Source organism: Pagrus major, chromosome 7 (assembly GCF_040436345.1).
Source record: "Pagrus major chromosome 7, Pma_NU_1.0".
NCBI classification, from domain to species: domain Eukaryota; kingdom Metazoa; phylum Chordata; class Actinopteri; order Spariformes; family Sparidae; genus Pagrus; species Pagrus major.
Genome location: NC_133221.1, coordinates 22791924 through 22806138, shown reverse-complemented (window position 1 = coordinate 22806138; position 14215 = coordinate 22791924).

Genomic DNA, 14215 nt, shown 5'->3' with positions numbered 1-14215 from the left:
GAAATGCAAAAACCTCAATGAAACAAAATGCCATACAGTCTAGCTATACATCCGCCCCTTTTTCTGTCTCTCTCTCACCCAACCCCCTCTGTCTGTATATCAGTGTCTCCATCTTTGACATTAGGACCCACATTCTTCATACTCATATCATCATGACCTGCCTGTCAGCGCTGGGAACACACATCCACACAGGAACATACAACGCCAAACACACACACTCACAAAATAAGTGAGGCCACTTGCATTCCTTTGTACACGAAAAACATTCACATATGTTTAAGTAGTCAGTGAGGCTCACACACACACGCAACACTGAAGCATGTGGTCACCAGTCATAAACACGAAATGAAATTGGGCACATATTTCTCAAACTGGCAACCCATTTGTTCCCCGGTGTTTTCAATGGCCCTCAGTTTTCTCAATACCTAAATTTGTGTGAGTGTGTGTGTGTGTGTGTGTGTGTGTGTGTTTAAATGGGTCTGCAATGGTCCGTGGGGTCCAAATTGAGGACTCATTTCCGTATGCTGATTTTACTGGGTAACACTTGCCATTCTTTGTGTGTGTGTGTGTGTGTGTGTGTGTTTTCCTGTTCTTCTATCTTTGTGAGGACTGTGTTTTGTTATACGAGAGATGTGAGGAGTCCTGTCATCTACTGGGAACACTTACAAAATGCATCTTGGCCTCATCTTGCACTGGTCAATTCTGTTTTCAAATGGGACATATTTTATTATAGTCAAAGATGATATATGTAGTTGGAGAACCTTTAAGAGGGGAGATGATCATCTTTAACACACCCGTACACCAGAGACAGGGAAGAATGGAGGTAGTGGACAGGGACACACACACACACACACACACACACACACACACACACACACAAACACACTTTTTGCAAGTTTTTGTTTTGTCCCAGATCAGATGTGCAGTCTTTGCAACACCACATCATGTGAACAGTGAAGCAGTTCTGACTGACATAATAAAAAATATAGTACTCTGCATTAGCTATTCAGGTCGTTACATCAGTGAGGGTTGTTATATGTATAGAAGTACACACTTATATATAGGTACTGTATTTTCCTCCTTATGCGTCCTCACAAGTACTTATTTGTGTGAGTATGTCTGTGATGCAGGTGCCTCTCTCTCTCTCTGTGAGTAAAGTGAACATATCTCCATATATAGTTGAGTGTATCATAACAGGGTGAATGGGACCTTGGCACACAGTGGCCTCTATATGAAACATGATATCACTGAGACCCTCAAACACACACACACAGACACACACACACAGTAAATGCAATCTATATACACCAGTATGTTTACATTCAATTTATCGCAGTAGAAATGGATAAAGAGAAGGCTTTTAAAAGTCATTCCCATGCCATTCAATACAACGTGAAACATGGACATATATGGCAAAATCTAATGTAATACTTTCAGTGAGCTCATAATACACAGATGCCATTCTGACCTTAAAGTAGCCCTGGATCAGGTTTGGCATATCGTACACTTTATATAACCTCATGCAATAAAAAAATATTTTACACCAGCAGTGGTAAACCCTCAGTATTCAGCATTGTCTAAATTTCAGGTACCCTCCACCTTGAAAGAATTAGGTTTGCCTTGAGCAGTACATTTAAAGAATACAGGAAATGTATGCTCCCTTTTATTACTTTTCTGGAAGAAGTCCAAAACAACTCTAATGAAAACTAAAACCTAACTAAATTAAAAAGGAATAGTCAAGAGTGGCTAACTGGATGGGATTACATTTTTGTGTGTTTTGAAATATGCATTCTTGTGAGTTTGTTATGTTCTGTTTTATATAAAGTTGACTCTATTTACTGTTTAATGCAGTGAACACCTACAGCGGTTTGATGAAAATAAAGATGGAAAAGATGTGATTTTTGATCAAACGGTTTCAGATGTGTTCACAGAAATGTGTAACTAAAGTGGCCCTGTGGAGTTTTCTTGTAAACAATGTTTCTGTTTACATTCATTATACTCACCAAGAGGTTGCATTGGGGTCAAATGAGTTAAATGCGTTTTCTTCCTCATAACAAATTTGTAGTGCCATTATTTTGAAACACATTGTTTATATTCATGCTAACTTCTTTACTGCCTTTACAGCAGTGTGTGTGCTCGTCCTTGTGGATGTGTATGACACAAACAGAACATGAATCCATTCATAGAAATGTATGTAAGTCAATTTTCATGTCCTTTTAGCAGCTGCTTTGAATAGAAAAAAAAATCTTTACAAATTAGGCTGTTTGAACAGGTTCTGGTCCAGGCTGTTGTCATCCTGTGTCTTCTTGAATGCATCATTTGACTTCTGCATCATCCAGGATGCAGAAGCCCAGCTGGTCTTCAACTTACCCCAGTTCTCCCACACTGCACTGCTCCTCCACACACACCGGCTACCTTGGTCCAGCCCATCTTGTTCATGGAGCATCACAAAGCAATGTTTTGTCACATCCCAGACACTAAAGGGTACCGTCTGCATTGGTAATGAAATGCACCTGACTTTCAATTCTAATGTAGACCCATTTGTGGCAATATGAGACGATCAGAGAAATTGCTTCAGCCGGTGTAGTACACAGAAAGTCCCAAGAGGGACAGAGGTTGAGGTTAAGTGGTGGGTCACACACACAGTAACCTCATCCAGGAAACTGGGGTTTGTGTCCTGTGTGAAACCTGATCCTTTTCTAAGCCTAACCAAGTAGTTTTTTGCGTGAACCTATCCAAACTGTTGTGTTGGAAAGGCTTTCTGGCAGGAAGGATTTAAGCACCGCGCACAGATGCTAAAAGGTACATTGTGCATCTGTATGAGACACCAAGGGGTGTGTCAAAGCAGCGTCAGTATTTGGTGACCTGGGATGGGAACGTGTTACGGTGGCTACTCGAATCTGATTCAAGACACTGGTACTTGCCTAGCATGCTGTGAAAGGCTCAGGTCAATCCTATATCCAGGACACCCTACATCACAGCCCATCTACTACTACTACTGGCTTGCTTCCAGCTCCTCACTATGCGGGGGGCCAAGCTACCACCAAACAATATCATGACTGTTTGCTGTTCTGGCTGCACGATGGTAAAACGACCTCTCCATTTACATCTGGACAGCAGAAACTCTGCACATCATCTGTCACAGACCGAAAACTCATCTGTTCAAACTGTACCATGACCCATTATAAAAAAAAGAAATTATTTCTTTTATTGTTTCTAAATGTAGCACTTGAGGCAGTCCAGCAAATTTGATAAAGTTGATGTACTTGTATGATCCTTGTAATTCTTGGGTTGTCTCCACATGTTGAGTGCACTTATTGCTGAATAAATGTAATTTAATTTTAGGAAAAATCATTTTTGGAGAGCACTGAATTGGCCACAGTTTGTACAATTTGTCATCATGTCAACTAACAAGGTATAAAATCTTATATCTCTACACCAAAACTATTGAAAATAACTTCAACCCCCAAAAAGTTTAAGATATTACATCATGATATTTACGTAACTTTTCATACTAATGCCAACATCCCTCAATATGAAGAGTACGTGGTAAAAAGCTTGAAAGCCTTTTAAAACAAAAAAAACCCTCTCCAATAAAGGTTTATTTCCAAATCAGATTATTGTGGCATGACAGATGATGTGCAAAGAGACAGAAGCCAAATGAAGGGATAATATCCAGCAGAGATTCTGATTTTGTTTTCAATCTCTCAAACATCCTGACCATACATCACCCACTGATTGAATCATATGAGAGCATGTTTAGAGCCTAAGCTGCAGGGAGGCTTCAACTGCATCTGCTGAATGAATAAACACTATTCTTTCATGACATGCAGGACTGTTTATGTGGGGGTTTTAATGAGGAACAGGGGAATGTGTACTCCGGTGATTACCTCAATGCCTTGTAAAATAAACACATTGTATGGTAAACGTAAAGCAGTTTAATGAACCGTTAGAATACCAAATGGCTACCATGACACTGACGCTATTACTAAGATATTTAACTCACTGAGCTGTAGTGTATGTAGATCATTCAGAATAAACAGAGGGATTATATTCTTCCAGTCTACTCCTTGAGTTACATGTCAGAGAAATAAAGTCACATTAAAGCTGCCATCAAACAGCTACACAACCAGACACACCTCTTTCTGTAACTCCTTGGGCATTTTATGTGTACAGATGGAACCTGAACCCAAAGAATACACAAATATATGAATAAACATGCAGGATACAGATTAAATAAACCACCTCAAATTTGATATTACTTGTTGTTTTGAAAAATACATAATCACATTCTTATTTGTTGTTGAGTTTTTCTATTGGTCATGCCCGTTTTATGCAAACATACTGGACACAAACCCTGATTTGTTGTACGATAAAAAAAGGGGAAAACTTTCTTTAATTCTCAGATCAATAACTGCAAAACATGCAGTTATTGTTCAAACATTCACCCCACTTCTTTAGGAATGGAGACACAAAAATCTGATATGTGCTCCATGTAAAGGTGTATCTGCATTAACCAATTAAACAGCTGAATGTTCAACACATCCTCAAACCTAAATTACTGAACAGGTTGATTGCCAGTGAATCCCAAAAACAACATATACAACTGTTTCCAAAATGGTATGACCAATGACAGGCATACTGGACCTATGTCATCACCGATATGTTGTGAAATGTAGTTCGGTGAGGTTTAGGCCCTAAAACTAGGGTAACTCATGGTTTGATTCAAAATAAGTTAGCTATCTTAAAGGAACTTGGGGCAGGATCAAGAAATAAGACTCAATAGTGACACGACGGCTGTTGCGGCCGTTAGGGTAACTGCAGCCATCAGCCAAGCCGGCGCGGGACCGTGCATGAACTCTTCACAGCAGTGCAGCTAATGTTACTACACAGACACAAACAAACCGTTAGCCTGTGGATACAGCCAGCTGCTAACTACACCTCCCGGATAACAGGTTGGACTTTTGGTCCCATATATAAAGGGACATATTACTAACTATTCGGTTTCAGACTAAAGGACCGTTGAAAATGCGCAGTCTGTAACTATTCAGTGTTACACAGCGGTGGACTAAGTTACATGTTTGCAGCTAACGCTACTTTGCACGTTAGGTCACTGCGAGTCCTCGGTGATCTCATATGATTTTCAAATCAAGCTCTAAACATGACCTGTAATGTTTTCTTACCTGGTTACTTGGAAATGAGTCCCAATTCAAGCTGAAGCTGCCTCCATGAGTCGAACTCGTATCCGATGTTTATTCGGGTGCCAGCCCGGCTTTGGTCATAATTTCGTTTCGACTCACGACATGCCGCTGACAAAACGGCTTCTTCACGTATCCAAGTCAAAAGTCGTCGAGGACGCGCATTCAGCGTCATCTGACGTCACGTCCGCAGGACGGCACGGGAAATTCGGACCACGAATTGCAGTACATTATGCAGCACACAGCCTGTTCGAGGCAATGGAGAGATACGTGGGTGGGCTCATTCTTTTTGGTTTTGAACACTTCATCACCCATTAGCATTATAAACTTAAAATGCATGTTTATTTTTTCACAAATCCTGCCCCAAGTTCCTTTAAAAGGAGCAATTTGGATGATATGGCCAGAATTTGGGTTTAAAACATAAAAAAAAAAATCATTAAAAATGTAATACTTTTACTTCTATTTTCCTTTATAGACAGAAAAATACAATCATCCACCTTCTGAATTCAAGTTTCTCTCTTTCAACGAACTAAGATGAGCTTAATTAATTTGTTAACTTCTCGCAAACACACTGAATTAAAACAGGATTTCAACAAAATAAAACTTACCAAAACAGATTTGGTTTGTCTTTCTAATAAACTCTTGGTTGGTCACTATAAAGTCTACATTCAGAATGTAAGAAAATATTTCAGCTCTATTCAACCGAAAGTCATGCTTGAACTGTCATTCAACTTCACCTCGGTCTTAGTCTCTTTTTTTTTTATGTCACCTGACTTCCTCCCTTGCTCCTGTCATAATTATTACAACCTCTGGAGGTTGCTGCCGAACAATAAACATAAAAATGGGTCATGATAAGCTGCTTGCACAGATAACCAAAATGTTTTTCTGGTCAGGACAGCCTGGAATCATATGAAAAGTTTATTTTAGTTGCTCGGTGGGGTTGTGTCTATTTTCTGATTTGGTATCAGTGAGATGGTGGAACATTATATAAAGCTCAGTCATGGAAAACATGGTCTTTTAACAAAATGTACAATTTTGAATCAAGATCAGCCCCATCTCGCCTCTCCTTTACCTACCTATACAATGTGCAAACAATCTCTCTCTCTCTCTCTCTCTCTCTCACACACACACACACACACACACACACACACACCAGCTACCAGGCAGTGAAACAGACTGACAGGTCTAATGATTAATGAACCTAATTAACAGTAATTACCTCGGTGATTAGCCATAGCAAGTTAGAGAGCCTGTTGACACAAAGGAGACAGGGCTCCCACTAACTAACCATAGTCTCTCACACACACACACACACACACACACACACACACACACACACACACACACCCCACAGAGACTTTGGACCATTGCTTGATTTGCAGTGATGGAGGTCTACCACCTTGACAACCCAAACACACCCACTGGCAAATTGTTTCTATAGAGCAGAAATAGCTCAGACACAAGTATGGGAAGAAAAAACAAAAGCCACAGTAAAGAAAGAGAGCAAAGAAACAAACAAAAGAGAGAAAGAAAGAAGACAGACAAAATTCAAAAAACAAACTGACAGATAAAAGATGACTAAACATTTATAGAAAATGGGTTTCAAAGGCTTGTTTGAACCAAAGCGCTGAGACAGTTAGTTGACAGTATGGGACAGTTTATCCTGCTCAGACATAAACATACCTCAATTCATCTCCAATTACTACCTACCACCGGCCAAGTCATTTAGAGCTTTGAAAGCGTTGTACTACAAAGACACAGACAGTGTAATGGATCGCCTCGTCTTATACCAGCGCCTCCCTGTCTCTGTTATGTCAGGTGTCGGCTCATAACGTGTGTGAAAAGAGAGCAGGCAGTTTGAATATCCGATTGTTATTGAGCTCTGTTTAAAGGTATATGGACTAATAATGTACATGCTCTGCCAAAGGGAAATGCCCCTGAGCAAAATCGGGTTTTTCAATCATCTGTGTAAGCGAAGGCGCTGCTGTGTCCCCGAATCACACCTCATTTAATCACCTCTTTACACAGAAAAGCTGGAGTCAAGTGAGGAGTTCATACCTCATAGACTGAGGGTTGTTCATCAGGGCCTCCAGAATAGGTCCAAATGGTTGTTCCAAAATTGAGTTGGCAACTAAAACTACCTGGTTAAGGTTAGGGAAAAGATTGTGGTTGAAGGAGACCAACGCTGATCGTTGGTAGGATACAAAATGTGATGTGATTTGTCAGAATAATGTCAATTTAAATCCTTTTTAAGCATTTGAACTAACAGCTGTCGTTTTTCTGGTGAGGACAGTTTTGAGGAGTTTCTTTCCAACAAACTACAAAAGCTAACGAGACTGAAGGTCTAGTTAGATGGTGCAGGTGCTGTAAAACTATAGTTAAAGCTGATTTATGGTTGCATGTAGACTCTAAGCAGAAGCCGACGCAGTAATCCATGTGGCCTACGCCGTAGTGACCATTGATACATATGTACGCATCTGCGTTGCTGGCTGTGGTGAGCGGATTGCCAGCAGTACTTTCCCCTTTAAACACACCAACCCATTCACAGCTGAGTCTCTGGGTAAGGGAGAGTGGACAGACAGAGTGACTGCAGGAAGGGCTGCCTCCCCATACACATACTCGTTGCAGTCCGCGTCACTACAACTTATAGTTACGCTACAGCGTAGGCTGCGGCATAGATTGAACAAAGAAGCATAAATCAAGCTTTAGGCACAGCAGTGTTTTGAGCTAGGTGCTAAAATAACATCAGTAGATTTCAAATGTCTCAATACAATTTTGTTCCAGTCCAGTGGGTAGATGTTGAAATATTTCACAGGGTAAGTAAAACTTTGACCTTCTGGTGGCGTTACAGGAAAAGTCATGAAGGTATCCGTATTCCTTCTACGGATACGGATACCTTCTACAGATACCATGAAGGTCTGTACACAACTTTATCTGTACACAATACATATGCATGATGTATACATAAATTGCTCAGTATGAAGTACAGGTATGAAACCAGCAGTCATCTGTATCAGTACTCCAACTCCAGCTGTTTTTACAGTTAGTTTTCTTTATTAGGATAATAAAGCAGATGCCCATACGTACACAATCAAAATAGTGGAGATGTTTTAAAATGCAGCTCTTGTTCTGAATAAAAAAGCAAGAAACAATGAGCACTGCAAGTCAACAAATAATAGCACACACACACATGCACACACACGCGCTAGGAAGCTGGGCAGTTGACAATGCCTCAGACAAACTGTTTGTGTGGCCGTAGGGGGAAAACTTCCTGCTGGTCAAGGTGTGACCACACCTTTAGGAAGGAAGTAGCTGAGTGACCACTGTGTTTCACACAGAACAGGACACTTCCTGTGACACATGTACACACTTCTCCCCTCTTACCTGGAAAATCAATACCCAGTTTACACAAAGTAAGTGAAGATTAATCTTTAATAAACACACAGCAGGACTAATCATTTACGTCACCAACTTCTCAACATTGGAGCTGCGTGTATACTGCGTGTGTGTGTGTGTGGCTGCAGGCGGGTGGCTGATTGAATCAATATGTGTATGATACAAATTCCAGATGCAGTGGGATAAAATGGAAGGAAAGAGGGAGAAGTTTGGCAAATAAACAGTCTGGAAGACTGATGACCGATGAACTTATGAACCTGCTTTTATTTATTTATTTGTATTTTCTTATTTTAATCATTTTTCAAATTTGTATATGAGGGGGTCTTTTTCTTTGTACTCATTGTATGTTTTCATTTATGTCATGTATGTTTTAGATCAGAACATCATGCCAATAAAGCTTTATTGAAGTGTATGAGTTAAATCGCCTTTTTTACAACATGAGCTACATTGGCAAATGTGTATGAAAGATTCGGTCTCAGGTGGGCAGTCCCAGAAGTGCCTGCTCTGTTACCCAGCACAGCTGTTGGACCTATCACACACACACACACACACACATGGCCAGTCTTAGGCAGGTCATTACCTCTGACATAATCGACACGATCTGGCAAAGGAACGAATCCAGCTTTAGCACTGTTCCTAAACAGGAAAAGAACAGGAAGTGAGCCATAAGTGTGTGTGATGGTAAACAACCACTGGTATGCAAGTTATTGACCAAACTTCTCAGCAACATTAATTTAACATTTGGCATGTATTGTGCATATGAGTATGGTTTACTTCCGTGTGAAAGAATCCGGTGTTCGTCCTATTCTCAGTTGTTTATTCGCTGTGTGTTCTCTCCATCATTTCCTAATACCTAAAAAATGACTGCTTCATCAGCACCACATGAAAACACATGTCCTCCTCTGTGCCTCAACAAACATCTGCTTGAGGCTCAAATAATGTTCTTGTATTTGTTTAAAAGTATCTCACTTAATGCCAGGAAATGACGGGTCCAAACATCATCAGCTGCAGTTCCTGATGACAGGCTGTGTCCTGAATATGATGACGACAATGCAACAGCAAGTGGATCAGCTGCATTGTAGACACAAGCGCAAATGAGCTGACGCCGGTGGTGAATCATCGCTGTATGAATGATAGTCCTGATGCGATACACAGGGGGAGGGCAAATACACAGAGTCTAGGTCCTGGACTAACAACAAGCATCTGTATTGCTTTAAAGGTCCAATATACAACATTAAGCCACTAAGATGTCACTATACATCAGGAAACAGCTTTTTGCTATGTAAGATATAGTGGATTAAAGACGTCCTGAGCTCTGTGCAGAGTGTGCTGTTATAGAGCTTCTCTGTTCTTGTTTTGGATATCCGGTCTAGCCATGAGTGCACGTTAGTGAATGTGAGACCCCTCCTTTTCTGAAGCGTTGAACTGCCCCATTTAAAAATAGACACAGGAAGTGATGAGCTGCCATTGTCAGTTTTGTATTCTGTTATAATTATGTGCAAATGCTGTGACTAGGGTATATGCAATCGGGTCAGTATTGATGAATAATTTCGAAAATGTACAGCTGAATAGGGCATAGGACAAATAGCTAAGCATAGCTAGCGACTAACATTGTAAAGTCACAACAAATGAATGGGAAATACTAACTAGAGGTTATGACTAGGGCCTTGTGGTATCCCATTGTATGTCCACACAATCCTGCTAAACTATAGCACAAAATAATGGCAAGTTATTATGAAACACTTTTGGTTTGGTTGTATAGCACAGGCTAACCTGTAACCGTCAACCTCCAAGCCTCAATTTGTCCTCTAATGTATGTGGCTTTACAAGAAAAAGAAACCTGAGAGAAAGTTAATATCAAGTTAAAGGTCGCTAACCATTTGAATCTTCATACATTTGAACCTCAATCCTCCGAAATCCTGTGGATTGAGAACAAAACTCCTAAAGTTAGTTTTCTTATGTTCTCCATAATAAGAAACCAGTTAAATGTAGGTACATACAAGAACAGCAACAATGCCTGGGGGCAGGCACATACCAGGGGCCTGTACTGCACTAAGTGGACACCCTAAGCTGGTTATCAACTCGGTTAGTCAACCCAGGATATCCCAATCTAGTCATGAGTGTGTTCACATAAAGGGGGAGGTGTTTGCAGCAATGGACCAATCGCAAACATGGACAAGTCTTCTGGCAGCAGAGTGGCATACTTCACAAACCAAGAGCAAACTATAATATTAGAGAAATATAAAGAATTTAAACACATAATCCAGGCTAAAAACAACAGTTGCAGCTGCCAAATGCAGGAAGGACTGCTGGGAAAAGCTATAAGCTTATAATAGCTTATAATATCAATTAAGCATGAGTAGATTTGACTATAGTGTGCATGTGCTTTATGTATTCCATTAAATTAATATGTTGCTTATATATATATATATTTATGGTGTGTGTATGAGAGCTTCAGTCTTATTATTTCAGCTGCAACCCTGGCTGTGTCAAACAGACTTGGGAGACAGATGGTGAGAGTGTGGAAATTTGGCTGTAATTGAATTAGCTTTAATGATTTGCTAATGGTGTTGGTCTGCGTGCGGGACAAATAATGAAAATAACTGCTTCAAGTACACGCTGTGCTAAAATGTTTTCATTGCTTCCATTGCTATGATGGAAATTTTGCAGGAAGATGATAACCTTCTCCCTACCGAGCCTGTGGCCTCCACCTCAAGGGCCAGGCAATAGGAGACAAGGAGATAGGAGACAAGGGGTAATGAATTAGACTTTGACTTTGCAAGGCTCACTCAAAAGGTGCAAATTTCACATTGATTACCCCCAATGTGAAATTTGCACCTTTTGAGTGAGCCTTGCTGAGGCACAATGCTTAAATGTTAAAAGAACTTTATGTTTTTGATTTGTGACAGGCTGGAGCAGACAATGCTCGTTCCCTCTACAAGAGGACCCGCAAGCTTGACATACTCTACAAGAAAGAGTTGTTGAAAAAAGTAAAACTGGAGGTGGAGAAATTGAAGCTTGAGTGGGAGAAATTAGAGTACAAAAAGAAGGTAATTCCTGATCACCCAGTGTCAACCCTGAAATTACCTCGCTAACCACACATCCTGCTTTCTGGTACAGGCCCCAGGATGCTGCTACAACCCAAGCACAGCCAAGCAGCTTCCTCATCCCAACACAACTCCTTTATGGTTCAACATGTCTCACTGCCAGCTGCTCAAACTTTCTGCTCTCCTTTGTGCAAGATATCATCATTTGTTATACTGCACACTGGTTCAAATGACATTTCATTGCAACAATGCAAAGCTGTTTACATGGCTAATGAAAATGAATACTCCAGTGATATTTCTTTTCATATGTAGCCATTCGTACTTCCATGTGAATGAGAATCCTCAAGAGCGCTTAACAAAACAAGATCAGTTGAGCGCTTGGCTCTGTGTATGGATAAATGCACAAAACATGAATCATATTTTAATATTTTGTTGTCGTGTCTGAATATGGTTTTACTTTAGGGATACAAAACCCTGTCAAACAGGAAACATTTTGGCAATTCGTGTGTTTTTAATGGCGAACAGTACAGTAATCAGTCTATTTCCATTAATGGATAATTTTCCATATTGCAGGGAGGCATTTGTTGGATGTTCTGTTGCTGTGAGTGGAGTTAGAGCCAACACATACTTGTTAACTGTTGACAGAAATCCTATTACAGTAGATGAAGGAAGTTGATATCAATATATGTTTTTCATAGATAAAGTCTCGAGTTAGAGAATGTTTTCCCCACTATCACTTGGGATTAATTATTGGTGTACTTCAATCGACTTGTTAAGTAGAAAATCATTCAACATTGTGATGTAAAGGGGAACCAAGTATTTCTTTTGACCTTGGTGTTTAAATGTCAAAATTATTTATTTGTTATGAACTTTAGATCTATAAAAAATCTTGGAAACTTTTTATGAGACTTGCATGTACACAAAACAGAGAAACTGTCTCCTCTCAAGGGTATGAATATCGATCAATAAATTTTGATAAATCCCTTTCAAATCACTGCTCGTTCCAAAGAAAAGTCAAGTCTTCATGGCGGATTCAAAACGTCCACACCATTTTAATTAAGCCTCGTTTCTAGCTGCACCGAGGAATTCTTCTGTGGTTTTTGTGAAACAACTCTGAAAGTGCAAACACATTCAACCCGTGAAGAACAGTGTTTTTTTTTTTGTGGTTTAGTGGAAGGGGTCAAAGAGTGAGGAATGACGCTGGTCTGAATACTGAATGATAAATAATATACAGTCCTACTGAAAGTGGGTCATATATGTTTGAGCTTGCACATGGACTGTGTCCTCTGAGACTGTGGTGTAATGACATTATCTATCTAATGACAAATGAGTTGTATTATTGAGACGGGAACACATGCCTTAACAGCCCCGTCTCACAGTCCTAACAGGTTGTGGCACACTGAGAAACTGTTCATTTCTTTCTCCCAGAGGACGAGTGGGACTGAACAGAGAGATTAATGACCAAACTTGCTTTCTCTCCCTGTGAGATTTCTCTACATCTACAGATCTTTAATTTCCCTTCAACTTTCCTTGAGAGACTGCTTATTGTTAGAGTGAATGTTAATGTTCGGGCTCTGTCACGTTAACTCTGTGTTTACCTAATGTTCACTTCAGACATAACATTAAGTAAAGATCGAGTAACCTGCACAGTTGAAGTTAAAATGTCATAGCTTTGTCCCATGCATTAAATCAGCCATTTCGCTAGTTTTTTTTCAAATAATCATCCTTTACTCAGCCTATTTTAATCAATGGCAGTCTCAAAATACAACGTGTTCGCTAACATTAACTTAAAGGGTGTTTCTCAGAACAATGTACCACATTATAAGGCTATTCTACTCCCTCAGGGCTTGTTCCTGCTCCTCCAGGTATTATCAAAAGCATGTTGTCCAATTCCTGGCCCATCAATATTTCTCTTGAGAAATTATACATGTAACCAGGAAGGACCGATATTCAAATATATATTTAAAAGTGTCAAACCAAAGGTTAATCATAATTGATACGATAAGGTTTTTGCTTAGGTGTTTACGATCTGCTGAATACAAATACAAGTGCAATGGTAAGCTTGGCATGACAGAACAGGATGCTATTATTTCTTTTACTTGGACTATATCATATTGTCTTTTTGTGTTTTTACATTCTCTGTTCTACCTTCTTGTTTTAAAGCTATGGTCTACGATTTGAAAGATTGATCATTATTATTAACATTATTTAGATGGTGGTTATGGCCCAATAGTACGACCTACACAATGTGAAGAGCAAAAGGAACCAAATAAAACCATTCTCTCTAGTGCCTGCAAAACTGCAAAGAAATTGACCAATAGCAGCCATGCGGTCCGTTTCATTCATACTGTACGGATTTAATTTCTCCATAACAACCTCTTGCCCGATCACTACTCAACTGTTTTGCTAACCCTCCTCCTGCACTTGTCCATTTGTTTTCAACGAAGCTTTTGCTAAATCAATATGATGGATTATCATATACGCGTTACGATGTGTGTATTTGTGTGTTTTATCTGTCATAAACAAGAGATTAAGGTTTACGGGGCACGTTTGTGTCGCGGTCGTGGTGCTACT